This window comes from Phalacrocorax carbo, chromosome 6, assembly GCF_963921805.1.
Source record: "Phalacrocorax carbo chromosome 6, bPhaCar2.1, whole genome shotgun sequence".
In the NCBI taxonomy this organism is placed as follows: domain Eukaryota; kingdom Metazoa; phylum Chordata; class Aves; order Suliformes; family Phalacrocoracidae; genus Phalacrocorax; species Phalacrocorax carbo.
In genome coordinates this window covers 57,625,557-57,644,870 of record NC_087518.1, presented here as the reverse complement: position 1 = coordinate 57,644,870, position 19,314 = coordinate 57,625,557, and the positions used below count along the sequence as shown (strand labels likewise).

The following is a 19,314-nucleotide window of genomic DNA, read 5'->3' as shown; positions in this document are numbered from 1 at the left end:
CATGAAAGCAAGAATGGCTACTTCTCTTTCACAGGGCAAACAGCCAGGCTTTAAAGGCTTCATAATTAGGGACTTCACCAGATTGTAACAGAAGACGTATTTGCTTATTTTTGCCGTAAAGTCAATTATAAATATGCAAAATTCAAAGTGTGGGTGACCAGGCCACACTGAGCAGAAATAATAAGACTACAGCCAATTAAAACAGAAAAAGGTTGAGTTCTCAGTTTTCCGCCCAGTGTGTTTCTGATGCTGACACAACAGCTGTGAACTGCCAAAGTCATCCCAGAGAGGTGGCTCAGTCTAGCCCCTGCCAAAATAAAGGATTTGGCCTAAAAGCCAGGCGTTCTTGCCACAATTTCCCACGGAGAAGCACTGACAAAATGGTGGCTCCACATACGTGAACGCTTAGGCCACGCTATCATTTCCTTGTAGGAATATCCGTCCCTTGAAGGTGCAGCTTAAACAGACAGGAGGACAAATAACTTTACGGTATTAAAATCCTGAAATTCGTGCTTTTTATCTTTCCAACAGGACTATCTGGGTATCTTTTTGCTAATTGCACACTTGAAAACTGTAAATGAAACAGTATAAACATTGGTTTTATTCTTCTTCTCATAATATAATCATTATGTGAGAAACATTAAACTAGACATTTGACTTTATTGATCTTTTCATGGACTAACGACACAGGGAGTAATTTTCTGCCTAGACTAATTAATTGATAGACTAATTCATTGATTAGGTTCTCCATAGCATAGTTGGTATCGACAAACACTGAATCTTTTTCCATCAGTTGTATTAGTTTGCACCAATTACTTTGGCTGTTTCACTTAAGCAATTACAATAGCTCAAAAGCAACAATCAGATTCTCAGCTGGTGTAAATCAGGCTCTCTCTACTGAAGACCTGTGCTATTTTACTCAGTTCAGTTATTGGACCTTTAAGTTTTAATAATGAGCTTTTAAATATCCAAAACAATAACAGAGTTATCTGAGGCAAAAACCACCACATTAGCCAAAACATTTTCATCATAGCGACGAACAGAAACCATGTTAAAGGTTTATGTACAGACACATAACTTTGCTTGTCATTTATATACAGCCTTAGAACGCTATCAGTTGCAACGTCAGGTACCTGCACACAGAAATAATCATTCTAAGTCACACAAAAGTTAGATGCTCAACAGACTCACATTTTCCATGCATAGTTTATCTGGAAATCAGGTCCTAAGATTATCCTGCTTCCAAGCAGACACCACCTTCCAGACATATGGAAGATAGCCCTGCCATTTCATTGTATGCAAAATCTGAGTTTAGAAACTTGTGATTTTTTTTTTTTAATATACTCTACTTGCTGCAGGATTTTAGGAGAATATAGTGATTCATGCAGGGCTTTCTCACTTCTGGATCAGTACTGAAAAACGTCGTGATACGGACACTTCTGCTTCACCTGTTGAGCAGAGCCAACAAAGACACAGGGTCATCAACATATTGACAGTGAAAGAAAGAGAACCATATGGGAATTTAATACATTCAGTGAATTTTCAAAATAAAGACCAAGCAAAAATAAATAAATCAAATTGATTGTTCCATGGATAGATTTTCCTTAAATTATTCTTTAGGTAACGCAGGGAGTCACCAGAGTACGTGGATGTTACACAAGAAGGAGACACCGAGCTGATTTTTAAGCCTATGATAAAGAAATCAGTTTCCTTTCAGAAACGGGCCATCTTTGTCAAACTGGCAAGTGTTGAAAAATGTAAGTTGATTTAAACTTTCCATTCACCTCAGGTCTGCTCTTCTTAGAGTAGTACGGAAAAATGAGTCTGTGCAAGAAGCTGTCTTTGTGCTCTGCATCTACCTCCCAGCTCTGAATAACTGAGAGTTCACTAATATAAGCATTAGCAGTTAGTTCCTCCTTTTAAAGACTCCAATCAGTTTTTCTCATCTTTGCATGCAAAGACAGAAAACAACGTACTCTCCAGAGACACCAGCAACAGAAAGAAGTCGTCAAGACTGAGAAGATTTTGCTGAGGCAGTTTCCTCTCACTGCTCTAAACCCAATTACTTCCTGTGCTCTACATGCTCATGGAGACGACGTCTTTGATGTATGGCATAGGGTAAAATAAAGCGCACGGTCTTCATTAAAATGAGCGTTGCTCCCCGGCATGATTAAAAAGAATGTGTGTGCCCTGTCAATGACATTTGCATCTGCCCCAAACCCACGTAAGATGCCCACGTACAGGTCGTATTTGTAATGTTTTTGCTGAACGCAGGCTGGCCAGAGTACATCATTCCGCATGTGAACTCCAGGGGGGAAAGAGGCACGTGCAGGCAGAAGTGCATGTGAAGACTAGAGTCAGGGGAAGAATGTGATCTTTCTAAAAGAATGCTTTGCACCCTTCAAACATACATAGAACAGAGAGAGTGATTTGCAACCCAGAATTCAATGACATGTAATTAAAGTCAATAGAAAATCGACATTACAAAACCAAAACAAATTGAAGCACAAATTTATCTGTTTCTCATTCCGGCATTTAAAATGGAGGATTTGCTCTGAAGATATACTGTTAATAGGCTCATATATACAGGTTATGTCTTAAGGAATATTTCTTAATGTAGCCCAGTTATCACTCCTTACATATGAAAAGGGATGATCTACTATCTTCTTGGCCGATTTGCAGTAGAGAGTAACCCGGTGTGACTCTGATCACATGCCAGTTTTACACAGATGCCTTTACTTTGTCATAGTAGGATTTATTCCTTATTAGCACCCTAACAACTGAACAGCCAACATTATAATTTCATGCAAAATTAGGTCCTGTGGACACAATAAGCCTCAGAACTCTGCAGCTTTTCCATTTTAAATGTTCTGTTTTTCATAAAGAGATGTAGAATATGTAAAAGCAGAATAAATCTCTCCTATTTGCACGTTTTTCTTTTTATGTTACTATCTTTAATAGTTATATACGCTGCAGGGCAAACAAATTATTTTAAACATTATTAAACTACATTTTTCTTCACTAAATTCATATTGTCATGCCTTTGAACACGATATTGTCAAACCCCTAAAACTGCAGGGCATCCAGGGAAAAGCCATGCTGACGGTATTTTTTCCTTCTGGAAACATCATCAGCTCAGGACTCCATCTGAGCCAGTTGTACACTGGACAGCTCTTGTTTACATGTGAGATCAAGGGCCTTCCATTTATTACCCCGTTTATTTTTTGCAGAATGAAGGATCTAAAACATATAAGGCTGATATGGCCTTTACTTACCAGTGACTGGGTTCTCCAGCTGACTCAAAGGGTCTTGATAGACACACAGACTGACCTTGACGTTGTCATCACCAATACAACCGATGACCAGTTCAAATCACTCCATTCTTCTAGCCCGACTTTCCATTGCTGTTTTCCTGGATGCAGTGAAGTCTTGTAGAACTCCGAGCGTTTTCAGACTGGTCCATCTGACCTAGAGAACTACGGAAAATGATACCTTGACGAACAGACTGTAAAGTCTGATTAATGTCAGATACGGTATTTTGTAAATGTGGTATCATAACCATTAACTGTGTTTGCACATTTTGAGTCAACCAATTGTGGTCTTTTATAAATTATTTGGAAAATAAAAAAAAATAATAAAAAGAACAGAGCATACTTCATAATAATTCAAACTGAAATAATTCCAGAACTGACATTTAGTACCCGCAAATTACAGATTTTTATTTCCCACTCCTATCATGATGGGCAGACTCTTCTGTATTGTTTGTGCTATGACCTCTTAACTCTTTTGAAACATCTGCTCTTGGCCCACATCAGAGATAAGACACGGCTGATTTAGGATGATTGCTTCTGTATTTCTAAGGCTTTGGCCACAAGCTCACCTGCAGGCATGGACAGAAACGGCAACCACCTGTGGCACCACGCTGGCAAACCCGTGGTCGCACACTAAAACTGCTCCTTGCCAGTGCCCGACTGCCCTAAAGGAGACACTTGGATATACAGGATTGTGCTGCTGCCACCAAAGGAAAAAAACTCAGCTGTGTGGTGTTGGAGATACTGCTGGAGGGCAGAGCCCTGCTCTGCGCCTTCTTCACCCTCCTCCCCTTGTTATGGGATGCAGGGCTGGGCTCCCACCTTGGCCCCAACCCCTCAATTCTTGGGGTGACACCATTCAGGTTTGCTACCCTCCCTGAGGAGGCTTGAGCCAGCTCTGGCTGTCACACGTAGCGTTTGCAACCTGCCATTTAGCCCACGGCAGTGAAGTGCCAAAGGCTAAGATTTAGAAAGTCCTACAAAGGCACTGGGTGACTTCACTTATACCTTTGTTCGGCATCTGCACAGAACAACCTCATCGGCACTCACAGCAGCAGGTTTTCCTCTTACCCCAAGAAAATCTTAGGCTCCAGCATTGTGCTCCTCGCTTACAATCATGGTCATTAGAAAACCTTTCCTGTTTTCTTTTTCACTCCTCTTTTTCTCTGGTTAATGTCAAAACACCAAGTTTTCCTACAATCCAAGAAATTAGCTACAGAATGTGAGATGAAACTCCAACCCTGTTCATCTCCAATTCCTGATTACGAAGGCCAGTTGTTCCAGCAGAACTCACAGGTCACCAAAACCACCAGATGTTTAAATCAGTTACATCTCAATGTATAATACTCCCCATGCTTCACAAATATGCTTGGAGGCTGCCAGAAAAGCAACATGATTTGTATGTATTATTTACTATTACGGTTTTCATGAGGAAAGTTCATTCTGCCTTCAGAGTGACAGGAAGAAACAATTACTGAAAAGGGTACACAGTTCTCTAATTTAGTTTTCAATAGTTGATGAATGAAATGGGAAGTGTTGACCACACTAGGCCACAGAAAAGTCGTTTTGGTAGACTTCTGCTTCCCTCTGACAAGTAATACACTGAATAAAGATGGTCCTACACAATGTCTATCCATGCAAAAGCTTGGTTTCTTATTATTGTTGAACACAGCAGAAATATGCCTGCTCAGACTGAGCAACTGTTTCTCAATCAATAATCAAGTAACTTTAAGGTCTAGATCTATACAAAGATATTGATATTTTCACTGAAAATGAATCAATACCAACAGGGTAAAGCATCTGAGTAAGCCTTTTTAATGGCAGTGTTTTGGCTGTGAGAAGTAAATTAATTGATTAAACGAATGACAAATATTGGACAACCAAAGTAAGTCTTTTCACACTTTCACAAACCTTTTAAGCAACTCATTTCAATTCTTTTCTTTGTTTCCCATCTTTTTTTCAACTCTGTGTTTTTTAGAGAATTTGCAGGCCTTCCTGTGAGCATGTAATGCAAGTTAGGTCTTTTTTATTTTACATTAATAAGGAGAGTTACAGTGAATTGTGGCAAAGGAAAAGGGCAAGCTGAGACTTACGGAAGGAAGAGCATTTTCTGGGTGATAAACTGTAGGGGATCCTGCTGGAAAGGCCACAGTGAGGGAAAGGAGATCTACCAGGAGATTGTAAGGGAAAAATCTACTGAGAGATGGGAAGTGGTGAGGAAGAGAAAAATACATCCACTCCTTTGGTTTGATGGACAAGAAATAGTTCTGGATAGGTCTTTTCTATGATCTTCTTAAGAAACATATTCCCAGGAAATCCAAAGTGGTTGAACTGGACACAAGGAAAAACTTTCTAGCAGTTCCCATAGAGATGCCTCTACTTAAAAAAACCTCAACTTGCTCCCAGCTGTTTGCTGACAGTTTGGCCTTAGGACTCAGGCCAGGGGAGCACTGATTCTCTTCCAAGCTCTGACACCTCTGATATTACAGGTCTCTTAGAAACAACAGTAGAAGCTCCTGGCCAGCGAGCCCACTCCAATGGTTCACATGATGAGGCAAAGCCCCAGCAAACACTGGGGCTGCAGGGCTGGCTCTTCTTCTACAGGCTGATGGCAGTGAGCATTTTGTGTCTTCTTGAAGTAGGTCCATGTGTCTGGAGGGACACCGGTTTGAAAAACTCCCAGCAGTGGGAAAACCACTGGGGTCTGCAGCCTGTCACTGGAGGTCACTGAGGCTGGGTGAGACTTTCACGCCGCTGGGGATGGAGAAGCAGGAGCGGGCAATAGTGAAGAGGCCAAGAGACAGAATAGCGACTCCTTTCTTCCAGTCACACTTCTTTCTCGTGTTCTGAGCTAACAAATTCAGTTCAAGGCAGTGCTATTTTAATTATGGGAAACAGGTACAATATAGCCTCAACCAGCACCGACCCCAGAACAGGAAGGGTACAGACACCAAAGTCAGGGCATCTCTCTTCAGGTTTATATTTACTGGGCAAAGGGAAGGGAGAAATGCAAAGAGGTAGCTGGGACAATAGAAATGTCATCTGTATTTGTCCAAACATCTTTCTAGTGGAAGAGACAGTTAAGTTTCCTAATCTCCCCAGTCTTTCTTTTTCCCTTCTTGTTCCCTCTTACCCTTTTCTCTGTTTTATTCCAGTTCATAGTTTTTACCATTATGCAGTGATTTCTTTTATCATGAAGAAGAGGTCAAAGAAACCTAAGCCTTGAACTGGTCCTTTGTGTGTACACAGCTATCGAGCGGCAGCAGAGGTTCTTGGCCCATTACTTTTGTTGCTGATCATAGACTACTTCTCTGCTGCCCCATAGCTTCTGCAGTCTATTGTTGGGACTTCAATTTTCTGAAAATATTTTTGAGTTGGGTGGGTTTTTTATTATTATTAAATGGACACACATTCTCATCTGTAAAGGTTGAAACTCTGCTTTTTCCATCTGTCTCTGCCCTTTTTGGAACTGTATGTCTCCTGTGGTGTGCAGCTCAGAAGTGTTCACTTATGTACTGGTAAAAAAAAAACAACCAAGAAATGAAAAAAATGAATGTGTGACAGAATGGAAAATACTGAATTACAAGAGTGACCTCAAAATTGCACGAAGAACTTACACGGTACAGGCAGACCCCACTCAGAAATAAATATTAATCTGCTTTGCATGTAAAATTGAAAATTAATGTTGGAGAGGGCACCCGATCCACTTCTCAGTGTAAAAATGTTTTCCCCTTTCTTTTTTTAATCAACATTCAGCACTTCAAAATCAGATGCCCCATTTTAAGCACTTAAGATGTGACTGGTTTGGTTATTTTTAAAAAAATCCTATTTAATATTTATATAACAAAATCTGATGATTCCTGATGTGTTTCAGTTTTAATCATAATGTCGTATCGCAGTTCTAGTAAAAAAGTGTGCCTTTGTAGCTGTTCAATGTGGCACAAGCGCTGTCTAGCAGAGCAGATAGATATGACTTCTCTATCTCCAAAATGGTAAAAATCACATTGCCTGACACTGATAAAACTTTGTTATTTTCAGAGCACAACCTCTGAACTAATTAGCAAACATGTACAGCTCCCCAGAACTGGCTGGAATATTATTTCACAGACATCCAGATCTACAAGAACAGCAGGAAAGAAAATTAAAAATTCAAAGCAGAAAGTAGAGGGAGAAAATCTAGACGAAACATGAGATATTACTTCTTAACCTTGGGTGGGGGAGTTCTATCTTGCACGAGTCCTGTTCCCACCCTATGCAGGCGTCTAGATAGGGCAAGTGTGAGACCTTTTCTGCCCCCTTCCTAACACAGAGCCTCAGCCTCCAGCTGTAATGCCGAATTCAGAAAGAAGCGATGGTGAGTGCAGGTTAGGTTCCCCTGCATTTTGACTTTCCCAGATCTATTTACATTCCCGCGGGAATATATGACATTAAGGGATTCACCACCGTGCAACAGGCATGCTGAGAGCAAGACTGTGTGCTGCCCCTTCGCTCCACCACCCGTGCAGTCCCCATCTCTTTTCGGCTGCTGCTGAAGGCTGGTGCACATTTACAAATCCCCACGCTGCCAGTCGTCTGGGGAGCACAGAGGTTGCTGGCTCTTCTCCAACGCTGGGCATAAGTGGCTGAAATTGCTGGGGCAGCTGAAACCACAGGGCAGTTTACTGAGTACTTGCTACAGTAGTAGGTAGCACTAGTAGAAATTATACTGGTGACACATCTTGGTGTCAGCCTGTCACCTGGTTTGAGCCTTGATAGGCAAAAGGTAAAACTCCTCCAAGCACATTAGCTCAGCTGAGGTGGCCACATATATATGTTACAAGAAGCCCTCCCAGCGTGCTCTGTGGGTGCCTGTACACTGCACTGGTGGGACAGCCCTGGCATCCCTACCGAACCCTAAGGGCAGCCCAAGGGCAGCCCGAGCCCAGCCTGAGCTCAGAGCGTTTTAACATTCCTTCTCTCTGCGGCAGGAAATGACTGCACCCTCTTAGGGACCTCTGAGTCCTCTTTTCTGTCTGACCCTGGCACTGCGAAGGCAGCTAAAATGCTGGAGGGTTCACAGGAGAACATGTGCTGGACGGTGCTCCCGCATGAGGTTTGCTCCTAAGCAAAAAAAGGGCGATATGTGACACATGACACGAGATGAGTAAAGGGCAGTTACATCCCTTTACTGTCACAAAGCAGCAAGAAAGAGGGAATATGAGTAGATGTAAAAACAAGTTGAGGGGCAGGAAAGAAGAAGTATTGCCCTGGATTCTATCTAGACATTCTTAGACTTGCCTCCATGGCAGATTTCTGATCATCTCAGTTATGGCCGCCTCAGCTATACGCAGATCCTTCTCACCACCTGTTCCCCGTCCTGTGTGTGAACAGTATTAGTGAGGACAAATGAGTTATCCGGTCATCTTTCCTGTTTCTCGTTGTGGAGAACAGAAAATAGTATGGTATGAGTGAAAAAACAATGATTATAGTTGTTGTGAAATTCATTAAAGCAATGCTTCTTCACTGTACTTCAAACATGGTTCTCGGAGCTTTTAAACAGGTTTTGTTATTAGTCAAATGAAATCCTGTGCAGTAATCCTTTAACCCTCTTGTGCCAGGTTATCACTTATTTCAAGCAAGTGTTAAAATCTCCATCACTGGCAAAATTGAATTACGTTTTCTTTGTCAAACTTGCATCAACATGCCTATCAAGCTGAGCTGGAAAAGACTCTTTAACAGTACAGCGTAGGTGCTGCTGTTCGTGATTGCGAATGCACCTGAATCTAAATTTTGCCACTATAGTGGTACCTCTCTATTTTCAGCCAGATTTTTAGAATAGTTTGGCACATTACAATCTACTCTAAATAAAATCTCGTAATTTAGTCTGTCCTTCTCGATTCTGTTAATAGTCAGCCTGATTCTCCCAGACAGTACTTCTCTTTCATTTGATAATCATGAATCATCTTTTTTTTATCTATTCTCATTTATGCAGCTTTCAAAATACTCAAGCGATTACAGCTATATGCTAAAGGCTGGAACGCAATAAGTAGAGTTCGTTAGAGGAAATGGCCTCAAGCTGCATCAGGGGAGGTTCAGATTGGATATTAGGAAGAATTTCTTTACCGAGAGAGTGGTCAGGCATTGGCACAGGCTGCCCAGAGAAGTTTCCATCCCTGGAGGAATTTGAAAGACATGTAGACCTGGCACTTCAGGGCATGGTTTAGGAGGCCTGGGGGTGTTGGGTTGATGGTTGGACTCGATGATCCTAGAGGTCTTTTCCAACCTTAATGATTCTGTGATTCTGTTTGGGGGAAGTAAGGAGGAATAGTTTAGCTCTTCAGGTGACTCTCTGTGAGGAGAACAAGTTTCTGCCATCATCTGTAAATATGCAATGAGAGACTGACACAAAGTCCTGACACATTAATAACTTCACAAAGTATTTGGGAGAACTACAGTGACCACTCGCATAGTTTTCTGCTTTGAAAACAATGCAGACTCATTTCTCTATAGTTTGTAGCTGTTGCTTCAGATGTGGGAAGAGTATTCTAGAAAGACGGTTCCACCTATAAATGAGAAAGACCAAATTTCAGTAAGATCCTTTACAGGGATTGGTGTTAATCCTGGCTGTAAGAATGCACTTATCTTCAGTAGTCTGTAATGGGTGAAAGAAATGTGGCATTAAGATGTCTCACGTATAGAGATATATCAAAATCTGCCCCCTTCATTTCTGTCTAACCTAAAGAAATGGACAAGCTAATACATCACATAAATTTCGCTGATGAATGTCAGGACTCCGATATAACACAAACCCATAGAAAGCACTGTAAACAACATCAATCTTTCTAAAGGCAAGGCTGAGGCAAAAATATTATTACCATATCCAAGGATGGAGACAGTATGTGTACTTAATAACATAGAAGAGCCATCCCAACCCAGTTTTAGTGGGGAATCAAAACTCTTATAAACACCTTTGTTTCCAGGGTCCCTAAAGGAAATACAGTCATCATTTATACAACCAACCAGCATTTGGCAAGAGAGAGCGTGCTGGCGGTCTGGAGAAAAAGACAACAGTTTGGGTGACAGCTGACCTGAGAGGGTCAGAGGCAGTGCCTCTCAGGGCTTGGGGGGGTGAGCAGAGCCTGTTCCCAGAGCTGGACTCCAGTGCTGCTACAGGATCACCTCAGCCGTGCCCAGGGCCAAGCCTCCACCCCACAGCCGGTGGCAAACTTCCCATTCTCCAGTGGAGCTCTGATTTTGTCTCATGGCCCTTATTTATCCCGGTAAATAAAACATCAGTTCAGAACCCCCAGCAACATCTACATAACTAAGAGCACAGAAATTTCACAGAGCCAAGAAGCCTGATCCTGCCCGACCTGAGATGTTTGCATACAAAGAACAATCACAGAGTCTTGGACCAAAGTGACTTGTTTCAAGTAGTCTGTGGAGTACAAAGAAACATTAAAATCAGGAAAGAAATGTTATGCTGCCATGAGAAAATCATGAGGTGGGAGTACCACCGTACACTGGATGTTTGCCACTCAATTTTATTTCTGCAATAATTACTGGGCTTACTTATCAACATAGTGTGACCCAGACATAAAAACATTTCCCCTTTTCAACTAAATGAAGGACATGCCCCACTGTGGTAGACCATGACAGGGGTATTATTTCATCCAGCTTCCCTGGTATCCCTTTTACTTCTCCCCTGCATGAAACTCCCACTAAAGTGTAATAAAAGAATGGCAAAGTTATTTACTTGGGAAAGTATAAGGCAAAAATTTACCAGAAATTTTGAAATAAAGCAAGCCCTTCTTTAGAAGATAGAACATAGAAGAGAGCTGTGTATTTGGAGGAATAAAGTCAGAAGCATTAAAAAACCTATCCCTTATTTTAAGCTTCCAGACATAAAGCCTTTTGTATATAGACTGTACATAGTCTCCAGATGTTCTCAGATACTTTGTTCTGCTTTTCCATCTATGTGGGGTCGGGTTTTGATCTTCTTTGGAGTGAATGGCAAAACTTTTACTATATTTCAGCAGAGCAGAATGAGTGTGTAGCTTTTTCACCAAGTTGTCTGGGGCAAAACCTCTACTAAACCTCTACACCTGCAAATGGGAAGTTCTGCTTTTCAAATTTATTAAAACCAGCTCTGAGTTTGTGGCACAGATTTGAGACTAACATGCTGTTTGATTTCTCTTAACATGACTAGATCCATGAAGCGTGCATGTGCGCCTGTGTGTCCCTTCTTGTACCCATTTCTATTGCATTTCACGTTTCTGTCAATATAGCCTCCAATATTTGAATCCACTGATAGAACAGATGCAGTAATTGCAAACAGCTGTAAAGTATTACTCATCTTGCTAATCAAAATGACTTTCTGCTAAATAAACCATGAAAAAAGCTTTTCCACCATCAGTGAAGTGGAGTGGAAATGATACAGACTGTAAAGAGTCCACCATGGAAGTAAAATCAACAGATCAAGTTTTCCTACAATAACGATTCTACGTGCTAAAGCACATTTCCAAAATTGTTATAGAAATTTCTCTATGTTTAGAAAAATGAATCGTGTAATGACACAAATGTTCCTCCAGGTATTTTACATGATACCAGATACAGAGAGCCTTGAAGAACTGCTTTATGCTTTCTCAAGATTCACAATCCAAGGGGAGATAATTGCCCCATATGGCTTTACTAGATGTGCATTACACACTATACAATTTTTTAAATATATTTTTAAATTCAGAGTGGTGTATACCCGTGTCAAACGTGACAAGGTGACTGTTTCTGAGCTTATGTGAAGCATGAAAAGGCTAGTGAATCTCCAAAAAAAAGTTTGAGGAAAGTAAAAAAATCACTTTTAAGTAAAAATCATGGCTGATAACTTTAGTCTTTCATTAGTCTGTCCCCTAACGAGAAAGCTCCTTTTCTAGCTCATTGTGCTTCAGTTATCCTATTTTCTAAGTCATATTCTTTAATTCTTAAAAATGCTATTAGAAAAGATATCATCTCTGGTTATATACTCTTCCTCTATTCCCTTATGCCACTTAAGCACTTATTGCTGTGGGCCACTCCAGTATAAAACACTCCAGAGGAAACAACTTAGGCCTGAGTTATTTCTCTCACTTCTTTGGGTCAGACTGAATTAGGAAGTAAGCAATCTTCTCCCACAGCTTTCTGGTACCATAAATGATTTGCTGGGACCCTCGGCTCTTCTGTTACGAAATGTAACTAGAAGTTAAAAGGCATATAAATTACAGATGTGCTAATTTTGTGGAGCATGATGAACTTCCTACTACTGAGATTATACATCTGCAGAGAGGGGTAGAAGAGGGAAGAGTAAACGAGATACGTATCTGGTTATAGGATACCAGCAGAAAGAGTAAATCTACTTCCCCTTTGAAACACTTCACGTTCTCCAGCCCTGGATGAACTCTGCACCAAAGGACTCTGCAAGCTCTCTAGATCAGCTCCTTTTCTGCCCCAGTTTATGCTCTGTTTTTCCCTGCCTGGGTCTTTTGTCTTTGCTTTGACTCTTTTCTACTGCCACAGTCATCTATCCACATCCAGTGCCGTGGCTACAGCAGCGTGGCCCAGTCGCACCCACCACACCCCAGGAGAAGCACCGCAGAACTTCAAACCACAGCACTGCTGCCGCAGGCGAGAGAGACCCTAACAGGGGAGACAAGGTCACTGTCTAGGCTAACATAGTCTACAGGGTGACATAATCCTCTTTTATTAAAAGGGTCACTGTAAGACTATCATAGAGTAAAGTTATTTCTCCCATGATATTCCTCTTCTTGAGCTTGAGAGAAAGCGTCAGAAGAACTGCTTAGAAAGTCTTCAACAACTCACTCTGTGATTCATTCATTTCCCCCTCTTGCTCTGCCCACTTTCCAGCCTGATTTCTGAGCCAGGAATGAAAAAGGAGAAAAGGGTGGTGATTTATCAGAAACCACATCCTTCTGACAGAGCACATAGTGAACGGGGTACATCAAGGTATGTCAGCAGCAACGAATGAGGCCCAGACACCTTCACATCTCCAACTCCCCTCAAATTCTTGGTAGCAGCATGCATAATTTCACTTACACATAGACATTTCCATGCTGCTTGTGGTTGCACCACTTGTGGGTTTCACAGCTATCGAGCGCATCTTCCCACAGTTACCAGTAGTGGCAGTACCCTTACTCTACCGATAAACAGAAGGTCACAAAGACCTTTCTAAGTGGGTGAATTGCTGCCCATTGCAGTCATCATACAATCCCTCTCAAAGAACTGAAGCTGCACCTTAAATGTATTAACTGTACTTGCCCTCACTGCCCCAACTGGAGGCTGTTCCAGAGCCAACACTACTGCTCAGACAGATGCACCCTTCCCATTCCAAGCCTACGTTTATTCATGCTTTGTTTAGGCTAAGGCAACAAGGCTTAAAATTCTATGGCCTATTTTTGCAGGCAGCAATGCAGCAGAGCCAGGCCTAGATAGCAGCCTCTCAAGAACAAGCAGGTTTCAGAGCTTTTCATCATTTACCCTCATGCAGATTTTTCAAGAAAGCCTTGCACAACTCTAAAGTGTCAGTGCACGCTTTCTAAGTCAGTCTGTAGCACTGCGGGGTAGAGAATGTCTTTTTTTTCCAATTTCTCTCCATCTACAACTCTCAGATCAGGCACTGTGGCTCCTTTCTTTTCCCTGACCATGATATATCTTTCACTCTCCAGCCTCTAAGCAGTCTCCCATTGCTCTGAAAAAAACTTTGCAGACTCCATTTCTCACTCCTTACAGCTCCTTTCATGGCAGTATCCCCACCACAGGCCTCATTCAGGCTCTGTTCCAAATCCAGTGATTTCCTTCCCAGCATCTCAGAGTTTGGGCTTCTCCTGCTAGAAGTTTTCAAGATGTAGCATCCACCTTAAAGTGTGAGAACTGAATGAACAAGCTCAGAGCTTCACGGAGAAGTGCGAGACAGTCCTGCCAAGAGAAGCTGAAGAGCAGGGATGGAGCTTGTTCCTGAGACAGAACTGGGGAGCAGGAAAAGGAAAGGGATTTCTGGGAAAATATTTCCTTTGGGGAAGAAACAGAAGATGTAACACATTTCAAACTGCTGTTTTCTCCTCTTATAGACACTGAGAGCCCAAGACAGGCTGTAAGAAATATAGGACCAGCCAGAATAAAACTGTGGTGGTCCTCATTTAGGAAGAGCTCCCTTACTAGGGAGAAAAAAAAAAACAGAGAACGTTCCTGAACTGAACAACAAGCGAACCCTACACATTGCCAGCGTGGTACCCAGGACAAAAAAAAAAGATTACACATTATGCTCTTCACAGTCCATTAGCAATATTTGTGCCCGTTACCAGTGAGACGTGTTTCACGTAAAAGAGCCACTTGGGCAGGAGGGGCACTTGAGGTAATTAAGAATGTATTTACATTTTATAGAGCCATGGATGCCCTTATGTCCAAGGAATCCATATTAAAAGTGTGCTCAGGGTATTTTCCCTAATGATAAATATTAAAATGGCTAGCCTGCACTTGGTCTGCTAGCTGCCTGCCATGGCTGTGAGCTGTTAGCAAGCAGTAGGAAGCAGACAAAAGAATGTGTCAGACAAGAAACCAACCTTCCAATCTATTTCTCTTCTCTGGGTATGTTTCCATTTACTATGTTATACATTGTTGTATTTTTATGAATGAAAAACAGAATCCAAAAAATGGCAAGAGTCTCAAAACTGTGATGGCAAGCGCTTGATTTAAATGCACGTTTTACTAGAACATTACCTTGGAGTGATCTTTTATCCATTCAGTTATCGAACATTTCCCTATCCTTCTGAAATCATCCTTAGGTGCAAAACAGATGCAGCATTATGTGTCCATTTATTTAAGTTCTGCCTGTGCCTGTTCTTACTGTTGTCCCAGAGTGTCCCTGCTAGACACAAGCCCAGGAACAATAAACAGCAATCTAAACTCATCACAAAATCACCTTAAGAAATGTAGAAAGTAACAGGAATTAATCAGCTGAACAGGCAGTCTTCCACTGCAACCCTTGTTATTTAGACAAGTGCAGCTAATATACATAATGTAGCCATAAATAATTAAGTAAAATAAATTACAGCCCAACAAAGTCCACATTAAACAAGACAGGCCTCTCTGAAAGCCATGCGGGACTTACAATGTGGAGATCAGAGTAAAAAATGAAAGAGCATGGCTCACACGATCTGTCTGTTGCTCTAATTTTTAAAGATGATACCTAATCAGTGTAGAGACTCTTGCCTAAGAGAGCTCGACAATGCTAGAGCTGAACAGAGTCATAAAACAGTACGAAAATGAAAAATGAGAAAGAAATGAGCACATATATTTTGCGTCATGTTCATGTGGTAACTCTTATTGTCATGACTCACAAACCCAACAGAAAGAAGAAGCTCCTCCTAGAGCTGTAAATTCTGGTCAGCTCGATCATTTCACATGTTGCAGCCTGACTTAAGTTATTCAGAGCAGAGAAAGGCAGATCCCTGATGCACCCTTCCATATTGCTGGACAGCGTGAAAATAATAAATCGGTCATCGGGAAACTCTGTATGTTTCCTGGATAAGGAACAGCATATTTCATATTCGCCTCTCATAGCTGCCTCCTGATGGCAGTAAATGGTTTTGCCATAGCTGTCACACCGCAGCAGAGAAGTTCTGCAAGCAAAGGAGAGTCTACTTCCACTCACTTTCAAGTCAACTACAACCCTTTCTTCCACAGCAGCTGATGTCCCATACCCTCCGAGCTCACGAGCAGCAGCAAACAGCTCTATGACTTGTCAGTTTTCTAAAGGCTACTGGGAGCCTTTTGCTGAAAAGCATCAGGCCACATTGACCTAGCCCTACTGGCAAGTCAGTAGTTTGGAAATTATTCTGTTTTCCCCAGATAATTGCACTGGGTCCCAGGAGTGGAGATGTGGCATTTCCAGTGCATCAGAGTGCCTTTCAGGAGAATCACATCAGGTTTCGATGTTGCTGACTGTCTGCTTCTCCCCCAAGCACTTGACATTCTTAAAAAAATAATAATAAAAAAAAAATAAAAGCCTTTCGATGCTCAGGTTTCAAATCCATCTCCCACTTCTACTGAAAAGAAAAGTCAGCATATCTCCATCTCTCTACCCAGAACAGGCTTTGTGACCAATGGAGTGGAGGAGCAAATGACACAGACCTCTTCATTTTTTCCACAGAAAGATCTGACTCCCGCATTCTGCAGGTTTGTTTTGGTTTTTTTTTTCCCCTCCATTGGATTAGTCTGTCGTAACGAGTCTGGGGCTTGAACTTCAGAAGTGCGGCTCTTGCTGAAATCAGGGCCTCTGAAAATCCAAGCCTTGATATCTCAGTGCCTTGCAAAGAACCTGCATGCGGAGAGGAAAGGAATAATGATTAACAAACTGCCTTCTAAACGTAGAAACTATCACCCAAAAGTGGAGTCATGGTGCCTGCCTGAACTGCTGCTCAGCTCCTGCCCAGCTTATTTCCCGGCTGGCTGGACAGAAGAATGCAATCTGCACAATGACCACGGCACTTCCTGAAGATTTTTCTGTCCAAGTAAATGATCTTGTACCAGTAACAATTGCTTGTCTGATGATAATTCAGGACTGCACTGGGCCCAGTAGCTGCAGCCTACGGTGAAACGGAGCCAACCCGCCCCCTAGCAAGAGGATGGGAAAACATTTCTGAACACGTGTTCAGAATTACCCATTTTGGAGGGATGCAGAGAGAATTTTCTTCATGTAACCGCCATCTCTGCTGGTCAGCAAGGTTGCATGGCCGCAGCAGGAACCTGCCTTCCTCCAGTAAAAATCCCGGCACCTACATGTGAAGTGCTTCTCGCTCTGTGGCCACGGGTAGTAGGAAACCTTTCCCATATTGCACACATATTCCATGCAGGTGGAAATTCCTGCACTTGGGATTACCTGAGGAGTCTCCCCGAAGTTTAACTGAAGGGCCCCTTTAGGATTCCTAACCCACCGTTAGCAAGCAAGCATGGCTGGATCAATACCCTGCCCAACGCTTTACATGCCACGACAGCGGATGTTGCAAATTCTTAACGAAAGAACAGTTATTCTGAAGGATGGAGACTAAGTATTTGTTAAGGGGTAGTGATGAACTGGGGCCGAAGGTACTCAATAAAAGGAGATCAGGTTGGAAGAGGACCAGTGGGTAAGACAGCCACTTTTGGTACGGGTATCTCGATACAGGAATATCTCTTGCTAGAGTTTCTGAAACTTGTTCTATCTAATAATTCATATAATGACATGGGTGAAGAGTGTTACAGAACGTATTTTTGCTAGGTACAGTAAAACTGCCAGGCTATCTGCCAGAATTTATTTCTGATTTGTTTTGAGGTTCAGGAAAACCTACCAAGCAAAGATTCAAGCCATAGTTCTGTCAAACGACATTTACATTACCCCTAAGCATTTCAATTATACACACCAGACAGAACTGTAAATTGTAAGTTATACATAGATAAATCAGATAATATGTGGCAAATAAGGCACACGGCAGCAACATTAGCTTGCATATCAGAATCTTAAAAAGCAGACACAATTAAGAGACAAGGCAAAGAAATAAATATCCCGTGAACCTTTCAAAAGGCCAACCACATTGTGTTTATTTTAATATTGTTTAACAGTAACACTTAATAAAGAGAACATCATGATTGTGTGAACTAGATTTTCAGTCATAATGAATGCTACAAACTTAACCTCCCAAGTTTAAATAGGCTACAATGCCTTGGGAGAGATGCAGGAGAAATTATTTGATAAAGGTGACGGTTTTTCACACCTGAAAATAATGTTTTTCTTCCAGGCTCTCTTGATCAACAGTCTGTAGCCACACATTACAGATATAATCTCAAGACCTTATGGTGTATACTTGTCACTACTTGCATAACTTACCAGGGACAGAGGATCACAGAGATTTTGAACATAATTTCCCACACTACAGGAGATTAAATAGACTACATTTGAAGAAGGCAAGAAGCAGCTATGGCCCCCAGATAACAGAAAGTAAACTTGAACCAGTTTCTGCATAACTTATTCAAGAAGTATAGTTATATCCTACAAAATTTAGGCATAAGTATCCCGTGCAGCAAGGATGTCTATTTGGTTTAAACTATTAATTGCACAGGGGTGGATTTCTGTTACGGCTTTCCTGCCACAAACTAAAATCAGCTGGAGAATGGTAATTTTACCTATACAAAGATTGATCGAACATTCACAGCTAGAGTTTGTCGTGTTCCCCATACTCATCAATATAGAAGCAGCTGTGATCTGAAAGCTTTTCTGGGGTAAAAGGCAACACTGAAGAGCATGCTGGAAGAAAACAATCACCATATCAGAGCTATTCCCCAGATCATTCTTCAGTGCTACAGTTCCTTCTTCATCCATCATGCTTTCTCTGATTGCTATTCATTTCCTCATTTAATGAATATTGTAACGAATACAACGCACTTAAAGATGCACTGTAGATTAAAAAAAAAAAAAAGTAAGTTTACCACTATATACCCTGAGAGGGAATATTAACAGCTCTATTAAATGATGCTCTCTTGTTACCAAGATAAATGTGTATTCAGTGATAGATTTAACGTGAAACCCAGTGTACATAACTCACCAACAAACCTAAATCATGCATCATCTATTTGAAAACTGTCAACTTTTTCTAACAGATAGGAAATATTTTCCCAGTGAATCTGTTGCTTATTATACTCTGCTCGTCAGAGGTACTAGTGACATGGCAGCATTTCCTATAACAAAAGAAAAATATTCAGATTCATATCCAGAACATATGAACATATACCCCAAGAGGGAATATTTTTGTTGGCTTCAGTGGTCATTAATGAAGATGCTTGAACTGTAGAAAACTGTAGATAAGCCAAAGCATTTGTCACCTTTTAATGATTTAACTGTTTTCTTTGCTTATTATGTATGTGTATTCTTATATGAAAGCTCTGAATCCCATATGCCAGGAGGCACCGGGTCACTGGCACAGGTCCTACTTCTAGAAAAAAA

General features: G+C 41.4%; 1 long non-coding RNA gene across 1 annotated transcript; it reads right to left on the bottom strand.

Moving 5' to 3' along the window:
* Positions 1 to 907: 907 nt before the first annotated feature.
* Positions 908 to 16,699, bottom strand: LOC135314105 (uncharacterized). Its single transcript, XR_010373580.1, has 3 exons — positions 16,470 to 16,699; positions 3,276 to 3,880; positions 908 to 1,448 (listed from the first exon to the last, which is right to left on the bottom strand). It is a non-coding gene; the product is annotated as an uncharacterized LOC135314105 (long non-coding RNA).
* Between the last annotated feature and the right edge of the window lie 2,615 nt (positions 16,700 to 19,314).